At 41.8% G+C, this 26,463-nt stretch overlaps 1 pseudogene; it reads right to left on the bottom strand.

Moving 5' to 3' along the window:
- Window positions 1-18,758: 18,758 nt before the first annotated feature.
- On the bottom strand, window positions 18,759-18,876 carry LOC126417275 (5S ribosomal RNA; annotated as a pseudogene).
- Between the last annotated feature and the right edge of the window lie 7,587 nt (window positions 18,877-26,463).

Here is a 26,463-nt window from a genome sequence, read left to right on the forward strand (position 1 = left end):
AATGCTGTAATTCTTCTTCAGTTTCACTCAGGATAGCAATGTCATCTGCTAATCGTTTCATAGATAACCTTTCACCTTGAATTTTAATTCCACTCTTGAACCTTTCTTTTATTTCCATCATAGTTTTTCCGATGTACAGACTGAACATTAGGGGCGAAAGACTACATCCCTGCCTTACACCCTTTTTAATCCGAGCACTTCTTCTTGCTTGTGCTCTATTATGAAACTAAAAAAAAATAGTTTGATTGTCAAAAGACACTTTGGTCGTTAGTGGATATCTTTGCAAATCTTTGAAATCCAAATCTACTACTGAGTAAACATTCCTTACCATGCTGCTTCAACCGATGCATCGTTCGCCTGCTGTTCTGAAGATGATCGGCACGGTAATGCCTATACTCGTACCAGTTACCGACCGAAATCAGCCCTCTAGAGGTTATACAGCCCATTCCATTCGGCTGATTCTTGCCTCTTAGACACAGCTGTTCACGACACACATGGTCTACTCCTATATTGTAATCTTCAAAGACGAACCCATCGTCGAAATGTTCACTTCAGGAGTGTTGGTTGCAGTATCCCTAATCATACCTGGCCGCGACGTGTCACGCATCGTCAACAGACACTGGACCAAAACACGGCTGACGCTCCTCCCGGATGAACTGGTGGAACTGCACGTCTGAGACACAGCACGTGACCAGCTCAACACTGCCCGGCGCCACACAAATCCTGCTCTCGTTGGTGATGAGAAGAGGGAGCGTGGGCTTGGCCCGATAAAAGATGTGAAACGTTCATTAACAAATATTTAATTATGCAAGAGGTAAGTCGGATGATAATTTGCATTATTAATTACAAGCACGTATGGAAAAATGCACTTTGCGAGATTCTCTACAACTTAAAATAGGTAATCAGCCCTTTCTATCGTTATTACTATACTTATGTCGTAACAAATAGTGCTTTGAAGTTGCTTACAGGGAGGACATGTTGGAGAGAGAATTGACTCAGTTTAATTGGCATCTAAGCTGGCTTCATTTAATTTGAGACTACAGAGAAACCTTTACGTATTTAGCCTTACACAGCGCTGGTTGTGGAGTGAGGAAACGATACTTTTGCATGTTTTGTTTACAAAATATGACAGTATTCATGTGATATGTTACGACAATGAGAGGAACCAGTGACCACTAGATGTACTTTATTTTACTTATTTTTATGTTTACCGTTAAATACACATTTAATTTTTTGTCAAAAGAAACCCAAAACAATGTTCTGAAATAGTGCTTTGTTTTTCGACTAGACAGTGCCACAAGTTCATCCAAAACATCGTAACATAACACACACAAATGTCATATTAACGAATGTAAATCCACCTGATGATGGAGGTTTAAACCTTTAAACGTGTCCTGGAGGGCTGACGTGGAGATAAATCAACAGTTACTGGTAACAGTAAACTTGTTGTTTCATTTAATTCCGAAAGGAAACGTGCATTTGTTGAAACATACACCGGTAGACTCCCACTAAATGACTGAACTCAAGCATGCGTCAGATCCTGAGACACGGAAGCTGATGGCGGGATCCGATAGCGTTTGTACGCAAGTGTACTACGTCTGCAAACCTAATCTCGACAGCAACCGTAGGGAAGAACATATGGATGAGATGGTTACTGAAAATGATGAAGTTTCCATTGATGTAATCCTGCAACAGAATCCTACTATTTATCTGCTTAAGCTCCAAAAACAACTAACTGGGAAGTAACGATCAGCTAGTTGGATCATGGCTCAAAGTAATATTGAAAAAGAAACTATTATAAAACTACGAAATTTCAAACGAAAATTGTAAATCATCGGGCTTATTATAACAAGCGCAATCATTTTATTACGGTACTACCATAGTGTGAGACAGGCTAAAGACCACGTGCTTGGCTGAAGGTCACAGTAGCAAAAAAAAAAAAAAGAAAGAGTATATCATTATACCTACCGTAACAAAAAAAAGTTCAAATGTATGTGAATTCCTAAGGGACTAAACTGCTGAGGTTATCAGTCACTAGACTTACACACTACTTAAACTAACTTATGCTAAGAACAAAACACACACACACACACACACACACACACACACACACACACACACGCCCGAGGGAGGACTCGAACCTCCGGCGGGAGGGGCCGCACAGCCCGCGACATGGCGCCTCAAATCTCACGGCCAATCCGCGTGGCGCCTACCGTAACACAAGCAATCATCTTATTATGCTCCGTCCGCAGTGAGAGACAATGTAGTGACCATGGACTTGGCAGAAGACCACATTAGCAAAATATGGTTCACGAAGAAAACTGTTTCAAATTAATTGGTTTGACATACATTTCCATAAGAAACACATAATAATATTTCTCGATCACCAACGTAACTCCTGACAATTTGGAGCTTGAAACTGGAAAAATCTAGGTAAAACCTACTGACATTTGTCCTTAAATCACTGGAGCCCTTACAAGAAATCTCGCACTTCACCTGTCCACTTACCAGAAACAGAAAATACACGCTGCTCTCCCCATCGTAATGTTTGGACTAGGTCTAGGGTGAGGGAAGAAGTACAAACTGAGTGCACAAAAACGATGGTTCGACCAGACCATCAGGCTATCTTCTTAGGTCACAATTGCCTATTTAGAAGTTTCACTTGCCAATACTACATCAAACCATACTAGAGTACCAAACACTGTGATAGTACCGGAGCGAGTTCTGAACTGTTCTTTTATTTGTTTTCTCATTTATACACGACGGACGAAGGGAAGTGGGGCTGCGCAGTAACAGAACACCAGCAACTAAACAGAGACAGGTTTCCGCCTTCCTGCAGAGCATTTGTATCGGGCTGGCAACGTACAGAAGCAAGAATTACATAAAACCAACTTAAGGCGAAAGTCTCAACTCTCTTAATGTCTTGCGACAGCGGCTGACTGTTCCAGTGCTTCCAATGACGTCGCTCGGATCTACGACATTTCTGCTGGCGCAGTTCTTCCGTGATAACATAAAGTGTCATCTTCAGATGACCCATCGAGGGATGTTGACATATTCAATGGTGTCCACAAGCCACGTTGTCAAGATTACAATTGGAGACACATCGTGCACATTGTAACTAACTTTATGTAATTCTCATAAAGAAATCATATCTCTAAGCAACCTATGGAGACTGCATAGTGGTTAAGACATAGGACTCGCACTGAAAAGGATCGTCGCTAAAAATATCCCAAACTGTCATCGGTAGTTTTAAGTTATTTCCAAAATCGTGAAATGCTGACGTTTGTGTAGCTCGTCAGAAAAGTACTTCCTCAGTGGTACTACTGTTGATCAGACTTTTAACCATTAGAGGTGGCAGAAAAGTTTCGCATTCAACACGCAACTAACATTGGGGAAAAAAACGGGCAAATGAAAGTAGGACTCGCGATCTGAGGGGTTCATTTAAACTTCATTATGTATGTTTAGATAATAATGATGATGATAATTTTGTGTTGCCCAGTGGTGTAGTAGGATACATTCTACTGGACGCCACTTTGGAGACTTACGTGTCCCTAACCTACCACAGCTATCCAGCATGGGGAACGGAATCTACAGTTCAACGAGGAATCCGAACTATAGAACGAACGAAGACTGAAAAATCCGCGGTTCGACCCCGAGACATTTCCGTTTTCATGCACGAATTTTACCAGAAGACCACCATGTCCAACCCGTGTATAGGTAATTCATCTACAGCTTTTTATGAGTATCCCAATCCTCCTGTGCCGTGTCAGGACGCCTGACATACACCACTAGATAAGGATCTTTGGTGCCGAAACCAATTGTCTTTTTAAATAAACGTAAACGTGCAGCTGGTGCGGACGTTCCCTTCAAAATCAAAATATATGCCGTATAGGACCTATCTTATGACAGCATTAAATTAGAAGTGCTAATTACTTACACCGCCAAGGGAACGGACTCCTTAGTATATGACATAAATTTCAACTTAATACCTGCACCCGTTGCTGACAGAGAGCGGTCTTAACTGTCGGACAGACAGACGGACAACGAAGTGATTCAATAAGGCCTCTGTGTTTACCGATTGAGGTAAGAACCCTAAAAAACACCTCATATTTAGTGTAAACCATGAAGGAGGAAGGGATAGATTTTGCTATTAGGAAGCCAGAAAGACAACCAAAAGAAGCAAAATATCAAAATATGACAGAGTATGAACATATTTAGTCCCTTTGTTACTGCGTCTTAACAATATGAACTCAGCGTCGTAAAATGGCTGAAAACACATTCCAATTCCATGAATCTCATTTTTGTTTACATTTGAGCTAAATGTCAACGAATGAGTCTTTTGAGAAACCTGGGTCTATAAATCAGAAGCTTAATCGTGTGAAGTAAGATAAAATCGTTGCGGCCAATATTGTCTCCTATAACGTAGCACACGTTGCTTACAGAAAGAAGGGGAATCCATAACTGGAGTTTCAGTTCCAAAATTTTAATTTCCGTTTGACGAAAGAAATGTAAGTGCGGTGTTTGGAGAGCCTCGTGCGAAGAAAATCACGTTAACTTGTAGCACAGTTTTATGCTTTAATACATGCCAACTATTGACAGACTGAGTGGATTAATACAATGTAATTTAGTAGTAAGTACGCCATTGTATAGGTCAACTGTTCCATTAAAAAGAGTACAGAAGTGTATATGCACTTGAGTCTCAAGCATTTATGCACACACACACACACACACACACACACACACATACACACAGAAAGAAGCAAACAAACAATAATTACTGAAACCATGCTTTAAAATACTCTTAATTGCAGCACACACTGAGTTTTAAGGTACAACTACCTTATCCAACTATCAATGACGCTCACAGATAGCTTTCAAACAACGAGTACAAAAACTTCGTCTCAATATCGTGACACTGAATATTGAGAAGAGTATCGATCGAAAGTTTACAAATGCTGAACTAAATACCAGACCAATTCCTGGCACAGCAATGTAACTGACGCGTTAGGAGTATCCCTGGCGTGTTACAAAGTGTGCTGCCGTTTGAGTATGGAATTAACCAATCCAATGCAATTTCGCCTTACATATTTTGGTGTTAATTTCATGCGAAGGTATGTCTTTCTTCCTTCCACATTGGGGCGTTCGTTATAGTCTTCGTCAAAAGAAATTCTAATCACACATGTAGTTTTCTTGCCTATTTTAGCACAGATATTCTTCTGAATTACAATTTATCAGCCTTTTTATCTCAGATGAAATCAAATTTCTCTGTATGAGTAGGAGGTTTCGCAGTGACATTACTAGTCTGGAATGACCCAGGATAAGGAACCAGACATATACTGGGTAAGCTTGAAAGGCCTGGAAACCTACTACATATCATTCATTCCTTCAACAATAATAATTGCAGTTTTTATCAGTTACTGTGATGTTAGCAATCTGATATAACAACTTATTCACAAATATCTGCACGCTTACTTGGAGGTAAAGAAGCAACCTTTAAACTACCGGTAAACACAATGAATAAAATTGTTGCTAAACAATATTGCTACACACGTAGAACTTCCAGAACGACAGGAAGGTAGGACTAGCAAATAGATTTAAGAAAAGTACTAGTTTAATAGTAGTTAAAGTGCTGAATGCTTTCACCAAGCGTCGAGTAGAACGCCCAAAAAAAATCGTTTAAAATCAACGGAGAAGTCCCCAGAACAGATACAGAATAATTATTCAAACTCAATTTGTTTAAGGTCAAAAGAGCAACTGCTGACAGTTACAAGAACTAAACTGAGCAAGTCAGTTTATTCTGACAATGAAATAATCGAAAAGGAAGCACAAACAATTACAATTAGTCACCAGGTAAATCTAGGTGACATTAGGAAAGCACTTACAATGTAAGGAAAATAAGACTCTCTTAAAAAGATAAGCACAAAACATTATCCCTTAAAATCCAAGCTTCTTCTGATGGCAGTTACAGAATTTCTCAACGAAGATGAGGTACTACCCCGCCCCCAAACTCATTGGTATGATTCCCAAAGTAACGAAACGATCACCAATTTAGACTGGAGTAAGACAAGAAAATCATCTTAGATTTCGCGACGGAGAACTGCGAAGACACAAAAAGGGAGGCTGGAGTGGTCCCACGCTGGCGACTGTAATACGCGTCGGAATCAGGCCGCAGAGAGTCAACACAGGCTGCAATTCTCTACCGCTCGCTCCCGGCACCCGCATCACACATGGACACAACGACCTGCACCGCCACGAGACACAGGAAGCCGCAATGAGTTCTGCCTGGAGAATGACATAATTGTCAAAGGTACGTAAGTGAAATCACTTCAGCCAAAACTGTCGACATTCCATAACAGGAGAGAGCGATACAAATAACCCAACGAAAGGCCGTCGATTACTTCTCTCCAACCCATAGTAGCGTCAAATTACCTGAGGTTCCATAGGAAAATAACAGCACAATAAATAGCCAAAATGAGCTTATTAAATTGACATAAACACGCGTCTGAAGATACTGGACTCGAATAGGAATATGTAACCTGCCCCTCACTTATCGACCTTAATGACAGTGAAAAATTAAACCGCGTGCACCTAATGGACATTTGGGAAAAGCAATCGTCACCGAAGTTAATTTGTCGTTAAAGAGGGAGGACAGGGTTACATCTAAATGAAAGGAAAAATGCAAATGAAATTGGTGGTAATTAATTTTGAGAAAACGGTAAAATTAATAAAGAAAATGAATGTGCGGTCGTTAGGTTAAAAATTAATTGGCGTTAATTAGATATTTGAGATTTGGCGAAAATTACGGTCGCCAGTCGTATGGACAACTACTATAATAACTGAAAATGAAAGATTAATGCACATATAAATAACACTAAATGCGTGGCAACTGAAGGTTGACACGTGTTGTGTGAAAACTGAATGTTTGTTAGAAGTAATAAATTTCGCTACACTCTGACTTAATTTATCAAAAAAAAATTAATAAAACCGGAAAATTGAAAGTTAATTTAGTGACTGAAATTTGTTTCTGAAGCACTACGAAATTCAATAAAATAAGGTTATTCTTGGGTTACCTCAACAATCATTTCAAAAGCTGCTTGAATCTACAAAATCTAGAAATAAGAGATTTGACTTTGAACTTGAATTAAATGATTCTGAACAATTAACAGTAGCAAAATTTAGTAGGTACCAAGCTGAGCTGCAGTCACAGGTAAGCTAAAATATGGTAACAAAGCTCACACTCTTAAGTTGTGCTAGTGTAATCTAAATATTGTAGGCAGCTATGAATACTTCAATTGAACTTTGAAATTAAAGCACTGAAATTAATGCTGGCGTTTGAATTTCAACGGCACTCGGGTTCATTCCGGAAAAGGAAGGGACCCTGCTTGGTAATGCAATTGGGACAATGAGCAACAAAAGTTCATGCTACGTTGCTGTAATTGTGTGATTTAAACAGTTTGAAAAGCTGAGGTCTGCCATACAGTTCTAAAACTTTACGTGCTTCCAGTCTTCCTTGTTGGTTGATTGAAGGTTTGAAGCCGTCGATCGAGGAGGTGGCGACAATCACTCATTGTCGGCCATCGCTGTTGCAGAAGCTGGATGTTGGCGCACCTCCTTCTCGACACGGTCACCAGGCGAAACAGCTCTTGATGTGCGCCAGCTAATGCTTCCCGTCGGCGACACCATGTCAGAAACTATCGTAGAAATTACATGCTGCCAAACCCCGGAAGCACGGCAACTCGTGGGAGCGTCACTCCACACACCTGCTCCACCGCCCTACTCCAGCCAGACTCTGCTCTGCCCACGCTCAACGCGCCAGAGTTAACACTACCAAAGATCCTAAACACTTTGGTTCTCCACACGACCTATCGATGTAATCGTTCGATAACATAGTTTTTCCTAGGCAAGACCCAGCATAAAAATACAAATAGTATTTACAAAACAAATGAATTATACATCGACATTAATGCATAAATATTTATGTTCAATATATATACAAATAGTAAAACAATTACAATATATAAAGAAATGTCATACCTTCAGGTAACAAACTAAGGAAAAAAATTATAGTGAATAGATGGAAATAGGATATTTATTTCCGGCGTTACAAATACTTGAACACAGGACAGCGTCGTGGGCAGAAAGTCCATACCGTCGAGCTTAACTTAGATAATACAAGTACAGTAACCTTATCGAAACGTCAGCAAATGTGCTTAGCTGGTGCGCTCCAGGGCACCTAAAACTTACTTAATTGAAAATGCGTAATGACCTTAATAAATGCAGAATGTAAACGGGTAACCTTTTATATGTACAAGGGTTGCCCGGAAAGTAGAGAATTGAAATTTTTTCTTCAGCAGTTATTTACTGAACATAATGAGAATTATACGAAGAAATGGTGTTTTATGTACACAACCTATTTTTCCACGTAATCTTCATCCCGTTCTATGGCGTTCCTCCAGCGCGAAACAGGGGCGTGGATGCCCTGTCGGTACCAATGCTTGTCCTGGTGGCGGAGCCAGTGCTTCAGTGTGTGAACTTCCCGTGCTGATTGACAGATACAGCGCCAAATGCCGAGTCGCAACTCGTCTGTCCCGAAGAACGGCAACACCAACTCGCAGCAGCATGTCAGGTGTGGCAGCCGTGGATGGTCTCCCCGACCGCTGAAAATCGTGGACCTCCGCCGAACCGCCTTCTGATGACCTCACCCTCCGTGCCCAGTGACTAACTGTACCTCTTTCGACAGCAGATGCCCCATAGACTTTGCACAAGCGTTTGTGAATATCCCCCACAGTTTCTTTCTCTGCAATGAGAAACTCAATGACGGCACGTTGCTCGTAATGTACATCGCCTACAGGCGCCATTTTGAAATTGTTCTGCAGCTACGCTGTCTTTCGAAAGTGGCGAAAACTTGGTGCGCTCACTCTAGGAAACTTCAAATAACACATACGCAACGTTTCGCATTCGTAGCATTGTTTTCGGTCGAGAAAATAAATGTGGTGCATTACTTTCTAGACAACCTCGTATCTAGAGAACTCTTTCAACTAGCAAGGTATTTAAACTAATACTTGAGATGAGCAAGCCCTTCCACAACACACCTGGAAGCTAGACTGCACTGAAAAACCTTTTACAAGTATCAAATACACAGTAATGAGAGGTCAGGAAAATTACACATTAAGCCGCTAACAAGCAGTAAGCCAACTCAGAGGAATCGAAATCGGAGCAACACTCGATATCACAGCCGCAGGCCAGCCGCAACGTATATCCACGAAAGTAATGCATCGGCAATACAAGCGAGCCAGCAAGAACAGGTCGCTTAAGCAACGCACGAATAACCCTCGAAAGGCACTTAGCCGATTAACCTACAATTAACCGCAGCGGATTAACCGAAACAGGATACAGCGATCACGCCAAGAAACAAGTGCTGAACGCCGGTTGCCCACAGATAGGCTCCGCCTCCGACCCGAAAGGCTGCCCAATCTCATCTCTCCCCCTGCTGCTAAGGCTGCCCGCCAAGAGCCGGGGCTAAACCTCGCGGAGAGTAAAGAACGGAAGGTTGCGCCAACAGGTTGAAAGAGAAGTCGGCGGGAAACAGTATGGCTCATAGTCAAACTAATATTTGATACTCCACTCGTTGGTGACACCTTGGCCAAACTGCACCAACGTCCTGGATTATCATTGAAAATATTACACAGGGAATGTGACCAGAGAGAATGACGGTTTACTTTTCTTGGTTTGGCACTCAGTGTGAGTGCCCTCTTTAGCCATCACCTGTACAATTTATTCATCGACACTTACGACGGAGGATACAAAACGGGAAATTGATGATAACGTCCTTATTTCTTAATATATTTATACCAAATTTTGATCACCTTCAGAGTATTCACCATTGACCACAACGCACCTCTTCAAACGATCCTTGCATTGTTCAAAATAGTTTTTAAATTCACATATCGCGATGTTCTTTATGTCTTACAGCTATTTTTGTTTTATCTCCTCCACTTACCTTTCATGTCCTTTTTAAGTTTGAGGAACAAAAAGAAGTCACAGGGGGTAGGTTCGGTGAGTAGGGTGGATGAAAAATCGGTGTCACGCCGTTTTTTGTCAAGAACTAAGGTACGAGCATATGGGATTGGTTCCCAAGTATGTGAGTGGCTCGAAGACTTCTTAAGTAATAGAACCCAGTACGTTGTCCTCGATGGTGAGTGTTCATCGGAGGTGAGGGTATCATCTGGAGTGCCCCAGGGAAGTGTGGTAGGACCGCCGCTGTTTTCTATCTACATAAATGATCTTTTGGATAGGGTGGATAGCAATGTGCGGCTGTTTGCTGATGATGTTGTGGTGTACTCGAAGGTGCCGTCGTTGAGTGACTATAGGAGGATACAAGATGACTTGGACAGGATTTGTGATTGGTGTAAAGAATGGCAGCTAACTCTAAATATAGATAAATGTAAATTAATCCAGATGAAGAGAAAAAAGAATCCCGTAATGTTTGAATACTCCATTAGTAGCGTAGCGCTTGACACAGTCACGTCGATCAAATATTAGGGCGTAACATTTCAGAGCGATATGAAATGGGACAAGCATGTAATGGCAGTTGTGGGGAAGGCGGATAGTCGTCTTCGGTTCATTGGTAGAATTTTGGGAAGTTGAGGTTCATCTGTAAAGGACACCGCTTATAAAACACTAATACGACCTATTCTTGAGTACTGCTCGAGCGTTTGGAATTCATATTTGGTCGGATTGAGAGAGGACATAAAAGAAATTCAGAGGCGGGCTGCTAGATTTGTTACTGGTAGGTTTGATCATCACGCGAGTGTTCGAGTGTTGCGGAAATGCTTCAGGAACTCGGGTAGGAGTCTCTAGAGGAAAGGAGGCGTTCTTTTCGTGAATCGCTACTGAGTAAATTTAGAGAACCAGCATTTGAGGCTGACTGCAGTACAATTTTATTACCGCCAACTTACATTTCGCGGAAAGACCACAAAGATAAGATAAGAGAGATTAGGGCTCGTTCAGAGGCATATAGGGAGTCATTTTCCCCTCGTTCTCTTTGGGAGTGGAAAAGGGAGAGAAGATGCTAGTTGTGGTGCGACGTACCCTCCGCCACGCACCGTATGGTGAATTGCGGAATATGTATGTAGATGTAGATTTACGGAGAGGGTGGTGTGGGCCAGCGCGTTGTCATGATGGAAGAACCAGTCGCTGTGCGCCAAAGCTCAGATACTCTCCCTCAATCTTTTCAAAAACTCCCAGTAGAACTCCTGGTTCACAGTTTCACCCAGGGAAACGAACTCCGCATGCTCAACACCTCTGGAATCGAAGAACCAAATGAGCATTGTCTTGATGATTGACTTCACTTGGCGAGCTTCTTTGAACGAGGAGAGCCACTAGTCTTCCACTGGCTTGATTGCTGCTTTTATTCGGAGTCGTATCCACAACACCACGATTCATCATCGGTAATCAACGTGGTAAAAAATTCAGAGTACTTTTTGAGCTGATTTTGAAGCCTGAAGTAGACGCTCCCTCTGCTCATCTGTGAGAAGGCGAAGGACAAATTTGGCTGTAACTGTTCTCATGTGCAAATCTTCGGATAAAATCATCTGAATTGAACTCCATGATATTCCAGACATCTCACAGAGTTGATGAATGGCTCGGCAACGTTCTTCAAGAACGAGGGCATTGATTTTGTCGTCGTTTTCGTTACTTCTTTATGTTGAACGGCATCCTGAACGGGGTTGGTCTTCAACTGACATTTCTCCGTTTTTTAAAAGTGAAAACCACACGTAGACTCTGGTTTTACTTAGGGCAGCAACCCAAAGGCAATATGAAGCTTTACAATAGTTTCCGCGGCCTATTTACCCAACAGCCGATCGTTGCTTTCGGCAATTTTCCATCACGTTTTCGCCGAAATGGAGAGAGTTGCTTTACTAAAAAAGTTTCTCACGGTGAACCGTTGCACTCTTAGCAACAGAACTTCGCACACTGACAGCTGGCGTGACCATAAAGGACACCTCGTCGGAGAACGGGTTCCTCAACTGTCCCTCCGCTCCACAGCCCAGTTCCCGATACTTTTGGGTCCCCCCTCGTACATTACTTGGCTTTAAATAATTACACTATTTAGCTACAAAAAATTTAAAAAACTGAATGTTTTAGACATAGGCATGAATATATTACATTATAATAATTTATTACTATTTGCTGGAAAGGGAAGCGTGACAAAGACCTTTGCATCACATAGGTATGCAAATTTCAATGAATCATTTGTCGCTACAAGAGGCAGCTTGCTCATTTCCCGGCAGTGTTTTTTTCGGCAACTCCAAAAAGTCTTCGATGCATTCTTCACAACAGTCTGGGTAAATTGCTTACAGTCTGCAAAAGAAATTATCTGCACGTAGGAACAAATCTTTCAAGTTACGCCGATGACAAACCCACATGGGTACAAGACTTCCTTGAGTCAGTCATGACATTCAGGAACCTGATGTAAATAAGAGTATTTTAAAACGTCATTTAGTGTCTGTGTTTTATAGCTGGAATCTCAAATTGTTAGCTGAACTCAGAAAATAATAATCAGCTACCATAGTGGATGGTGAACGGAGCAACTACATAACCAGCTACGTGAGTTGTTTATATGTTAAAGTGCTCATAAATAAATGACAGTACTCCAGTGAATGAAGAAGCTTTCTTTCGTAGACATGCATTGTTTCTGTTTCATGCCAGGTGTTAAGTTCTACTGCACGCCACAATAACAACACCACACATAACATCAATTAATTGTTATTGTAAATAATTTTTAATTACCTGTATTGGAAAGTGATGTGAGTGGTTTTGGTGATGGATTGGAAAACGTGAAGTTGATTTAGAGACTATACTAATGGAGATTTGTAAAGTCATTGCTGTATAGTGCATGTGATCGAATAGATAACATCGGAAACGACAGGAGTAAATTCTAGGAGTATGCATTCCAAAAAAAGTCGCGCAAAAGATTACCACAACGAGTAAAACAGACTATTTAGCTCTCATGTGACGGTTTACTAACAGCAGTTCTACTCACCGACTGTCAGAGGATGGAACACAAAAGGGCGTAAGCGACAGTGCTACTAGAAGTATCATCTGCAACACACTGTAGCAAGGTCGGTATTGGTGTAGATGTGGAGTATAGATGAAGATGTAGGATGCAGAACAAATGAAATTTAATGAATAGCAGCAAATATTGAGGCGACCTGGAAACATTTTTTATTGCTCCAAACGTGTCATGGTCGAAGAAATATTCATACCTATGCAGGTTTCCTGTGTTGTTATTGTGGTTCAAATGGCTCTAAGCACTATGCGACTTTACTTCTGAGGTCATCAGTCGCCTAGAACTTAGAACTAATTAAACCTAACTAACCTAAGGACATCACACACATCCATGCCCGAGGCAAGATTCGAACCTGCGACCGTAGCGGTCACGCGGTTCCAGACTGAAGCGCCTTCAACCGCACGGCCACACCGGCCGGCTGTTGTTGTGGTTTTCAGTCCTGAGACTGGTTTGATGCAGCCCTCCATGCTACTCTATGCTGCGCAAATTTCTTCATCTCCAAGTAACTACTGCGACCTAATCTGCTTAGTTTATTCATCTCTTGGTCTCTCTACGATTTTTACCCTCCCTGCTGTCCACCAATATTAAATTGGTGATCCCTTTATGCCTCAGAACATGTCTAAAAATCGATCCCTTCTTCTGGAACAATTTGTGCCACAAATTCCTCTTCTCCCCAGTTCTATTCAGTAACTCCTCATTAGAAATGTCATCTACCCACATACAGCGTTCTTCTGTAGACCCATATTTCGAATGCTTCTATTCTCTTCTTGTCTAAACTAGTTATCGTCCATGTTTCACTTACATACATGGCTACACTGTATACCAATTCATACAGAAAAGACTTTCTGACACTTAAATATATTCTCGATGTTAACAAATTTCTCTTCTTCGGAAACGCCTTCCTTGCCATTGCCAGTCTACGTTTGACATCCTCTCTACTTCGACCATCATCAGTTATTTTTCTCCCCAAATAGCAAAACTCATCTACTACTTTAAGTGTCTCATTTCCTAATCCAGTTCACTTCAGGTAATCGAATAGAACTGCCAGGTTGTTCCTTCAACTGAATTATGACTATTTCTTTCTGTATTACTGGTACACCGTATGTTTAATGTCTAATGATCCTTTTATCTATGCGACGTAAAACTGCTGTTTACTCTGTTCTCTTCCAACAGCCTTGTTATTAAGAAAAATTGCTGAATGTATTTTCATTCATTACTACGTTTTGTCTACTGCTATCATCAGATCAAAATTTAAATCCTGTAAAACTAAGTTCGGTGGTAATTTGTGAGACTGTCGTTGACCATTTAGCAAACCCCTGCAATGATGACAAGATCCTAACATAGTGACCTATACAGTGAAGAGACCACTCCCCTTTACGTAATGTCAAATGTCATAAAAAAGTCGCGCAATGGGAACTAATGAACATCTGAATTTAAATCGTAGTGGCCCAGTTAAATATAAAATGTGAGTGCCATAGCTCACATACATCTAATGAAAAAAGGATTTCATCAAACTACGGAATGAAACTAAAGGCCACAATGAAATCTGGTTATTGATAACTTGATTCGAATCACGGAATGGGCAATAAAGATCATTATAAAGTGCTCAGAGTTTCAAATGAATCATTAGATACATGATAACATCCTGGCACAGGTTGGTGGAATTGGAAATGAAGTTATACCAGTAGCTATGTCTACATAAACTGCCAGTGATTGCAGAGTTAATGTATGTTTGCAGGTGGGGATTTTCAGCTGCCAACTAATTGTCAGACTTCATGGTGAAACCTTCAACGGTCATTTATTTTGGAAATTTGCTTCTAGTTTCGGTCAATGACCACTATCAAGCTTAGTTGGCATAAACTACAGTAAAGTTAAACCATAATTTAAGCAAAACTAATTTGATCTTTTAAATCCACCGTAGGACGTAAAAAAATTCTTTTGTTCAAATTATGGTTTAACTTTCCTGCCGTCTCTGCTAGGTGAGCTGCATAATGGTCATTGACAGAAACTAACAGCAAATTCACCATGAAATTTAAAGATTCCTGTATTAGTTAACAGATTAAAGAAAAGCACATACGAGCACTAGTTCCCTTGTCTAAGTGCATGTTGACTTCAACTAGCTAACTGCATGAATTAAATAAAAAAAATTCGAACTTCCACTCAAATCAAATGACTTCGCAGTCCCCTCGACACGTCATACGCAAATGCGGCTACTGCTTACCGTCACTCTAGTACTCAGATGCAGAGAGTTGTTGCAGTGGTAACTGAGAGTTGCGAATTCGGCCACAGCATGGATGTCAGTTTGTGGGACAGACTTCCACGTCTGCTGCACTTGGGCGTTTAATGCTGTTTTTGGATATCTCGACTGGAGACAGATCTGGTGATCGAGCATAATAAGACATGTCGACACTCTGTAGAGCATGCGGCATGTGCGCGTGTTTTATCCAGCTGGAAAACACTTCCTGGAATAGTGTTCATGAATTGCAGCACAACAGGTGGAATCATCAGGCTGACGTACAAATTTACAGCCAGGTTGTGTGTGATGGCCGCGTGTGCGCTCCTGTTGACTTACGAAATCGCACCACAGATCATAGCTGCAGGAGTAGGCCCAGTGTGACTAGCATGCAACCAGTTTGGTTACAGATCCTCAACTGGCCTTCTAACCAACACACAGTCGTCACTGGCACCGAGGCAGAACCAGTTTTCATCAGAAAACACAACAGACGTCCACCCTACCCTACAAACCTCTATCGCTTGACACTAATGAATTCTAAAATACCATTGATTTCGTGTCAGTGGAATGTACGCTACAGGGCTTTTGGCTCAGAGCCGCCCTTGAAGAACCGATTTGTAAGAGTTCGTTGTGTCACTGTGGTGCCAATTGCTGCTCAAATTGTTGCTGCAGATGCAGTACGATGCGCCACAGCCAGACACCGAACACGATGGTCTTTAACATTCGCGTGGCTACCACTGCTAGCAGCCATGTACAGTCCTGCCGAGGCTATCTGCAATATCGCAGAAAGAACATGCAGTTTTTCGTAGCCCTATCACACGACCCTGTTCAAACTCAGTGAGGTGCTGATAATGGCGTCTCTATCGCCTTGAAGACGCTCTTGATAAACATCAACACACCACGTCTAATCTTAAAAGCAACTCGCGCTAACGGCTATTACAGCGTGTATTTAAAGCAAACCTGATTTCCATCCTCATTGAGCCGCGCGGGATTAGGCGAGCGGGCTAAGGCACTGCAGTCACGGACTGTGCGGCTGGGCCCGGCGGAGGTTCGAGTCCTCCCTCGGGCATGGGTGTGTGTGTTTGTCCTTAGGATAATTTAGGTTAAGTAGTGTGTAAGCTTAGGGACTGATGACCTTAGCAGTTAAGTCCCTTAAGATTTCACACACATTTCAACATTTGAACATGCTCATTGCGACGCTACTAGCACTTCGTTTATGAAACTGGCGGGAAATCTGAATAGCCGTCACCTTTCACATGCAGAAACACGCCTGCCAACTAGGTTTAGGTCCTGCAACTCCTTCTTTGTGTTGCAATTTTTTCCCGTCAGAGTATCTGTTATGTTTTTTAGTCCAACTTAACACAAAAATTTAAGGCTCAGTAGTAAATGTCACTTTCCCCAGTAAAAGTTGTATTCAATATTCTCAGGATTTGGCATTATACACAAATAAATATCTCTTCAAAAGAGAGTAGAAGTCAAAAACAATGTACGAACTCTGAAGATTCTATATTTGTTGTGGTGGTCACAAAGTCGATAATAGACTTTATTTAAAATGCGTTGATATTGCTAAGAATGCGTTAAGACTTTTTCAGGTTCTGGACCCTGGTTAAACGTAACTATCTCTTTAAAAAGTGTATTGTTAACATAACTCAACGACAAGTAACGAATTTTCTGTGTTTTTCTTTTTTTCGGTTGGCCACAAAGTACCCCTCCCCCCCCTTGGTAATGCGCCTTATGGAAAATAGAGTTAAGCAATCCAGACTTATCCTTTCGAAATAATCATCTTTAAAAAAAATTGTAATATTTTTGGGAAAACAGCGATCTTGTAAAATCAGTGAAAACACAGTCTTGATCGCGATGGATATGTTGTCAAAATGACCGGTTTCGGACTAGGTTTAGACCATCTTCATACAGCACCATCAGCTGAAGTTGACGATGCGTAGAACAGTCAGCTGACCTCAGTCAAACGGCAGCTTGAGCGACTGACGTCAACTGACTGTTCTACGCATCGTCAACTTCAGCTGATGGTGCTGTATGAAGATGGTCTAAACCTAGGCCGAAACCGGTCATTTTAATAGAATAACCATTGCAATTAAGACGGTTTTTTCATTGGTTTTACAGTCATCTTACTGATTACAAATTCACTGTCCTTCAGGAAATCCTTCAACTGGTGGTCAAAGATATCTCGTGAACGACATCGGCTCATTAGCAGCGGTTCTCCGGTTTCCCTTCGGGAGCCATCACTCAAGTCCGCCGTGGCGCCAGCAGAATCCATAATGTGCCTCGGGCTGTGTCGCTGACTCCCCTCGCCGCAATGCCTTGTATACACACGGAATGGGCTCATTAACGCGCCGCAATTATGTTAACGGCGAATAATAACCAGCGTGGCGCTGCCGGCAGCTGCAACTGCTCAGCTTTAAATTCACGGCCGTTTAAAAGCTGCCGCCGTTGCTGAATATGTATGTCGCTGGTGCTGAAGGATCTCTAAGGATCTCTAAGCTTCCAGTTTAAACCCACTGTGGTGACTGCGAGTACTTCCTCCAACCCAGCGACTTAACGTGTCTCGTACTGTTCTTAGATGGTGAGTCCGCTTGTAGCAACAAAAGGCCTCGTCTGTAACAAGTATTATTTGTAACGCAGATAGGTATGGCAGGACACTGAAGAAATCGGTTACATGTATTTCCAACTTCGCCAGCATTTATTAGTTTTTACTGCTAGAAGGCGGTCGCTACATTGAGCTACTGTAGTGGGGCTCTGCTAGATCATAACTGGTTCGCATTTATATCTATGTATGTACTTCGTGAACCATCTTACGGTGTGTGATGGAGGGTACTTCCCCCTACCACGCCAACCACTCCTCCTTTCCTACCCGCGAATGACACTTGGTAAAAGTAATTTTGGATAAACCTTCATACTAGCCCTTGGTGTAGTCATTTCTTTCCGAATAGTACTCTACCACTATTTCAATAATAAATTTCTCCATGATACCCAACGCGACTCTCTTGTGGCATCTGGCACTGGGATTTGATGAGAATCTCCGGAACACTCCCGCGCCGACAAAACAATCCCACGACGAAGGGCGCCGCTCGTCTTTGGATCTTCTCCACCTCGTCTATTAAACTAAACTGCTAAGTCTGATGAGAAGTACTCAAGATTCCGTCCAATAAGTGTTTTCTAAGCCATTTATTTGATGGATGACATACATTTCCTTAGGATCCTTCCATGACTCTGCTTGTCTTAACTCCTCCCGCACGGGCCATGAAGGCCCAAAGGTACCAATTGTCCGCCGTGTCGTCGTCAGCCCACAGGTGTCACTGGATGCGGGTATGGAGGGGCATGTGCTCAGCACACCACTCTCCCGGCCGTATGTTTACGAGTTTACGAGACCGGAGCCGCTACTTCTCAATCAAGTAGCTCCTCAGTTTGCCTCACAAGGGCTGTGGTAACCCCGCTTGCCAACAGCGCTCGGCAGACCAGATGGTCACCCATCCAAGTTTTAGCCCAGCCCGACAGCGCTTCACTTCGGTGATCTGACGGGAACCGGTGTTACCACTGCGGCAAGGCCTTTGGCTCTGCTTGTCCTACTGTTTGTTTAATGTGGTTATTCCGCTTTAAGTCGCACTGCATGGTTACTCGTAGTTTTTTTACGGTAGTTACTGTTTCTGGTTATTTTCCGTCAGAGGTGTATTTGCAAAGAAATGGATTATTTCGGCCATTTGTGCACAATACATTACATTTACTTGCGTCCGTTTCATCTCCGTCAGTTTTCAACTGGCAGTTCTTAAATCAGACACAATACAGGACTGGATGTCAATGTAAAATCATACTCGCACGTACGGTCGCAGTTACCTGTAACACTGTAGGTGTATATTTTTGCCTGGTCTGGTATGGCGTATACAGTGTATGAAAATCTTTAGGTGATAAGCTATCACTGTGAAGGTTAGGGAGGTCCTACATACTCGTTTGGGACAAAGTTATCAGCGCCTCATAAAGTTTGACTGGGGTCTCATTCTGGATTTCCATTAAGCCAACCGTTCGAGTCGTGCCATGTCCGAATCTAAGGCTGTACGATTCTGACAGTGTCCCGAGGATGGACTGCTTGGAAATTCAACAAATAATATCATTTAAAAAAGTATTAAAAACGCTTGTTGTAGACATATTGCCCCTGACAGCACACCTTTTGTAATCCATGGTATGCACTGATGCGTTGTTCTGACTCACTGAAGCAATTCCGTGTCGTGGACCCTTTGTGGCAGACACCTTGTCACTCAAAGAGTCGCCTCCGCATCTAGGTTTCATTCAAGGAATCAGAGAAGTAAAAGCTGGGTCACCTGCTGCGCTGCTGATCGACTTACGACTTACAAGCAAACTTGTAGCCCTTGCTGGAGTACTTGTACGGAAAACGGTTTTTATTTTTTTGTTTAACAAATTTAAAACCATAAATTTTGGATTCCCATGTTGTTTTGCTGTGCAATTAATCTCAAACGACTGCAAGAAAACTATTCGTTGAATTTTCCTTTTCTCGCATTTTATAGTGTCACATCGCAGATTGTTCATGAAGTGGTTATCTTTCCGTTACTGCATATTTATTACGATATTTCGAAGTTAGGTAAGTCTCTACCCGTTGTTCGAAGAATCTACAATGAATTATGAGTGCTAAATAGTTTTATGATCTATGCAAAATAGAATTGTTTTAGTTCTAAATGCGTCCTCATCCGGAAGCAATTGCATCCTTCCATCCTCTAAGCTATCACGAAGATCGTGCACATGTTGTCTTCTTTAAATAGCTCACGAACCTACCAACGTTAATGAGCGATACTGCTGCTTTTCGGTTGGTGCACTTTAGGGTATACACTAATGTAGACGAAAAGTAACTACCGTATCGACGTTTTTGTACTATCATAATAGGCCTACATCTTTTTCTCGCCTGTGGAAATTTGCTTATGAGTCTTTTGTAAATTTACTAATTGTCTAGATACGTTAGGACGCACTCACATTGAGCACACCGTACCAGCCACATTCCACAATTAATTTGTTTTATGTGCTCAGTTTGTCTGGGACTGTGTTGTGTCGGGCTAAGCTGTGCTTCTTAGGCGTTCTGGTGTTCACTGGTAGATGGCAATAGCTTAGATTTCACATGGGCAGTAGACTTAAATGCATCACAGTTCAGCCAATCTGCACGAAATATTTATAAATTATGTACACCAAGCTTCCTCATTTTATCAGTTGAAGGAAACTGTATCAGTCTGGAGTCAGGAGTTTCTGAGATTGGCCCGAACATACAGGCAGAACAGCAGCAGGCCACTTCAGTTTATGTATGTATAAACAGCTTGTTAGACAGACACCTCTTGCCTCTCCTGCACTGCACTGCCTCTATGGCAAAGCCCCCTCCTCTTGCCGATGACATCGCCTTCCTCGCCCTCTACTCCACGTCCAGAAATCCCAATGATCCCTCCAGCTCCATCTCAGTCGGTTCACCACCTGGTGCAACCAGTCGCTCCTCAATGTCAACGCTACCAAAACACAGGCAACGATTATAGGTACGAACCATCTGCAGCTTCCGCCCCCATGACTTTTACGTTACCATTTATGACCATCCTAACACACGAAAATATCTCGAATTAACGTTCGATCGCAACTAACGCGGAGGTCTCATCTAGTAACCATTCAACAGAAAGCCCACAGTAGTCTCAAATTCCTATAACTACTAAACGGCCGAAGATTGCATTTTTCGACAATCCTCCACACATATAAAGCCCTGACCTTGCCCGCCCACTATTATGACAATGAGACATGCCTTCTAGTCCTCCCTTCTTTTATCACGCACTACAGATCCTCGGATGTCTTTCACATCTGCTTACACTCCCTCACCCACATCCTCTATCAACTTATAAAATTTCCAGTCCTACTCATCCATCTTCATCACCTCCGGGTATCCTAAGTTACTCGTTAACTCGACACTTCCCATCTCCTAATTTGCCCCCCTGCCACGCTTCTACCACCTATTTCTCCCAACACTACACCTCCACACTCCCTCTACCAACGAAACTTCAATCGCTTTCCCTTACCAAAACATGAAATCCGCGCTGACGTATACCCGTCCTACCAAATCTTAACAGAACACACCGCACCTCCACCATCAAGGTTTCCTTCCTCTGCACTTCTGTCCATCCACATCCTAAGGATTGGTGCGAAACAGCATTCCTCTTCACTTACCCGAATTGTTCCTCCAAACACCTGCCCACACATATACCCTCTTAAGCCTTATCCCAGCTGCTATGTTCCCATGACATCACTCTTCGTGGTAGACTAGGCCCACTCATCCCCTCACTCACCTATGCCTATCTTACTCAGTCAACACAATGGCATTACATTTTTAGCTTATGTAACTGTCCCTCTGTCCTTTATACCTTGTGAAACATTAGCCGTTTCATCCGTGTCAATTTTTAACTAAACAACTAATCCGACTTTTATACTTTAAATTATGGAACTGAAGACATGCCTTTTTATTATGTCAAACAATCATTTGTCAACCATTGTGTCCTATCTTATAATATATTTTCAAATTTTTACTCTCATACGGCTTAAAACGGCGCCTCACATCCGCTGACTACCCCCACCCACCCATACGGGGTGACGGCAATGAAATGGCAATAAAGAAAAGAAAAAAAAAAACAGATACATAGACGGATGAATCGATAGAAGAACACATGTATGTAGGGTGTGCCTCATGACCATTAGCTTATAGTTAATAAGAACCACATCACACATGAGACTTATATATTTTGCATACCTTGGTCGCTTCTCTAACTTTCAATCGAAATCCATTTAGTGTAGGATAAGATAAAGCTATAGTTTGGCCCAGGGCCCTATCTGATTTGGACTGTACCCCGTGACTCACCTTTACGAGGCAGTATCGTAAAGCCTAGCGATCGTAACGTTATTTGACTGACAATGGACGGAGTGTAAAGGCTTTTGTGCGCGCTAGTTCCAAGCGCTGTGGTAGAATGAAATTTTCGTTACATGAAATTTGAAAGCATAGTGGAGGAAGAGAAGAAGGTCATTGGATTTAACTTCCCAGCGGCGATAACGTTGTAGCAGATGAAATTCGAATTTGGCTAGGACTGTTTATGCAGAAATAAAGAGTACCTCATTTCGGTCCTCTTTCTTTTTACAAGATAAAAAACTTTCAGCGATGGTAAGCGTGTTTGATTACTTTTAAAGATTTCACGCCCATCGACACCAGGACCACTTCACTGTCGTTCAAGCTCGGATTGCTAATGAATGGGACACAAAGCTGGTTACTCCTATACCTGTACAGCGAAAGTTTCTCGATTTTTGTATTACATTCCTTATTCGTTAAGACTGATGCCACATTCCGGGCAAATTACAGACGCAGAACTTAGTTCAGTTGGTTTTCACGAGTCTGAGCTTACGTAATGACTACTCGATATTTCGAAAAGTTTTATGGCCAACATAGACTTTCTTGCTTTCGCTATTCCTTCTTCATATTTCACTAGAATTTTTTTCCACTCTTGCTCCTTGTATCTTTCTACCTGATCCCCTAGCCTCTTTCTGTGTATCTCTTCCTCCTCATTCTCTCTGTCTCTTCCCTTTGTGCCATTTCAGAGAAGACACCCTGGCAGTTGTCTTTACAGATTTTGCAGAATTAATAAATTTGGATTTCTGGATGAGAATTCCAACTCTACCTCTTTAAAATGGTTGTATTGTCTCTTCTCATGGCAATTAATATACACAACACATACTTTCATCACGCTTCTAGTACTTTGTCAGCCTTTAGAAGACGAACTGCCTGCTGAAGCAAAGTTACCATGGCAGTACCGACACTCTTGAAGCAGTAAATCCTCTGGGCACCAGAATGAGCACCAGAACACGTGCGTCTTTGTGAGGTCGGGCAGAGAATGATGGCACGGTGGCGCAGATGATTGTATCTCTGGCATGTTAGAACTATTTACAACTGACTGCGAGACAAAGGAAGCCACTCCTAACTAGCTTTCCAAGCTGGAGGTACTGGATTCTCCATTGGTCTTATACCTGTAAAGCGAAATGTTTTCGATTTTTAATATTATATGCCTTATTTATTAAGACTGAAGCCACTTTCCGGGCACATTACAGTTGCGGAATTTAGCTGAGTCGGTTTTCACGAATCTCAGCTTACTTAATGACCACCAGTATGCTGGTACGTTTGCGGCCAGCATAGATGTCCCTGCTTCCACTGTTCGTTCTTTATATTCCACTAGATTTTTCCCACTCTTCCTCCCTCTGTCTATCTACCTGATCTTCCCACGTCATTTTCTCTCTCTCTCTCTCTTTCTCTCTCTCTCTTTCTCTCTCTTTCTCTCTCTTTCTTCATCTTCTCCTTCCAATCTCTCTATCCATTTCTTCCACCCCCTCTCTGTGAACATATTTCTTTCCCCCTCCCCCTGACCAAATCCTCCTCCCCATATCTTTTTCTATCACCAGGTCCCCTCTTCCTTTTCCACCTGCCTACCATCTCCCTACACAACTGACACCTACACCATCTACCTCCTCCCATTTCTTTCTCCATTTGCTTCCCCTCTGACTCTGAAACCGTCCCAACCTGTCCCCAGCCACACGTGACGGCTGGTGTAACCTTACAATGGAGTTCAATGAAGCAGACAGATACTGCTCGCACAATACGCCTGTCATGCAGGGCAGGGTACGCACCAGGGTCTGGAAAATCGTTTATTTCCCTAATAAGTAAAGACTACCATGCAAAGAAGGTAAATAAAGTAGCCCGATACTATTCCCATACAACATACCTATCACGCAGGGTAGAGCACATGTCAGGGTCTCGAAAAACATATCATGGACGGCAGCCTATACGCTAGCGGATAGGAGAAACACGTTTTTTCCTGTATCTCTGGTCCTATTCGAATTAGGAAGTTATAAACTCCACAGTGCTGATACTCATGAGACCAGCTGTTTCTGTGCCAAATTTGATTGAAATCTGTCCATGGTTTTGGGAGGAAATTCTGGACATAAACACAAACATACTCTGTTATTGATATGTACCAGATTATACGCATTCTCAAATTGTTTCTCATTATATTTTCACAGTTTTCAATAGGTTGCTTTCTTCTGTTTGTCTGCACAAATTTTACAATCGATTTTAAAATAATTTCCTGATGAAACATTCAAGACAGCTCAGAACTGGATGAAAGTGCAATATTGACTCGCTTTGTTCTTTGGTGTGCTATGGAGGGTACTTTGTGTACCGCTGCCATTTCCCCCTTTTCCTGTTCTAGTCGCAAATGGTTCGCTGGAAAAACGATTGCTGATAGTGTTTGCTATTGACTGATAAATGTCACACCAACTGGACTAAAAGGCAAAAAAAAATAATTATATAGATAAAATTAAATTTTTAATTTATCACATTTTGAATTAGGACTAAAAAGTATAAAATAATTTCTCCTAGAGCTGCACAGAATCCTAAGCTCATACAGATAGGCCTGGAAATTTGTGACTGTGAATGTTTAATAACTACGAAAATATCTTTAAAGCGAAAAACATGGGGACATGAAATCGATAATAGTACGGAGGTGAATTATTCGTGTATCAGTTATGCTCAGCATGCACTTCACTGTTTTCATTTTAACTCTCAAAAGTATTTTCGTAGCTATTTAAATTCACAATCACAAATTTTCAGAAATATCTATGTGCGATTTGTAATCATTATGGGGCTAAGGGAATTCATTTTATAAATGAACTTGTTGTATATGCGATTAACAGTCATAAGTAATGTTTTGAAGGATATCATCTTTACGCCAGAGACTGATGTAATTTTTTATTACACTATTGCAGTTTCGGCCTTAGGCCATTAAGTGCTGATATGGCTTAAAGGCCATAATATATAAGTCACATGGCTACATAGTTCAAATGTCTCGTATAATCGGCACAACGTAGAGATACATAATAAATCTGTAAAATAATTTTTTAAACATTCTCTATTTTTCAGTAGCACTTGATAATGGCCTAAGGCCGAAATTGCGATAGTGTAATAAAAAGTTATAACAGTAACTGGCGTAAAGATGATGCCCTTGAAGAAATTTGTTTTATGCTTTTAGTCTGATTGAAAACGCGATATATTAATTAATTTTTATTTAAATAGTTATTTATAACTGCAATTCCTTCGGCTGATTTCATACGAGTCTCTAAACAACCCTCAACAGTGCTCGTCAGATCCTGTCTACCAGTACAGAGGCCTGCCTTGCCTGGATTTAGCTGTGGCTCTTGCTTCACATTTCCACTTCACAGTCATATCTCCAACAGTCAGGTTCGGCAGCTTCAGAAGCGTTGCTCATGATGGATTTGTTGCTAAGGTGACGTCCAATGACTAGTCCACTCTGGAGGTCACTCGACTCTCCTGGCCGAGCAATTCCCAAGTTACTGCTTCTCTACTTACAACCCAAGACTCCCCGCCCTCTTATTTCCCAGTAGGTCCGCCTGTGGCAACTATAGTAGTCAGTTATGATTAGATAAGAGTGTCCATTTGTTTTTGTCCATAGTAGTTTAGGAGAAAATTCCATATTCATCAATGTTGAGCAGATTAGAATTGGTCATACTGCACAATCTGAATTCATCCATACCCTACATAGCTTCTCTTTAAGATAGTGTTTACAGAACAGGATCAATGAATGCCTCGACAATTTCATAACCCCAATGCTAGTCTAGACAATGACTAAGTTTGGAACCATTATGGAATGGTGGCTATGTAGCTTTGACACGGTCGCACATTGGTTGTTTCGACACTAGATAGTTTCTAAATTCCAAACCTTTAGTATGGTTTGTTACTTTCTCATATTCCACCACATTTTCACTTCAGTAAATGGTAGGCTATACTGACCTACAAAAGCACTTCAGTAGATGGTAGGCTATACTGACCTACAAAAGTTCGGAAATCCACCCTGATGTTTCACATCGTCGGTGCTCGAAGTTGTGAGATTACCTCAGAAGGAACGCCGTCTGCTCTCTTCCGCTGTCTTTGTTATGGCGATGTGCAGCATCACTGGCTAAGACTGTTTCCCATATATTTATAGTCTTTCAATACATTCATCTGAATCCTTAGTTTTACTTCTCGCGAGTGTCTCCAGATCTCTACATCCTTGAAGGGAAA

Source organism: Schistocerca serialis, chromosome 8, assembly GCF_023864345.2.
Source record: "Schistocerca serialis cubense isolate TAMUIC-IGC-003099 chromosome 8, iqSchSeri2.2, whole genome shotgun sequence".
Lineage (NCBI taxonomy): Eukaryota > Metazoa > Arthropoda > Insecta > Orthoptera > Acrididae > Schistocerca > Schistocerca serialis.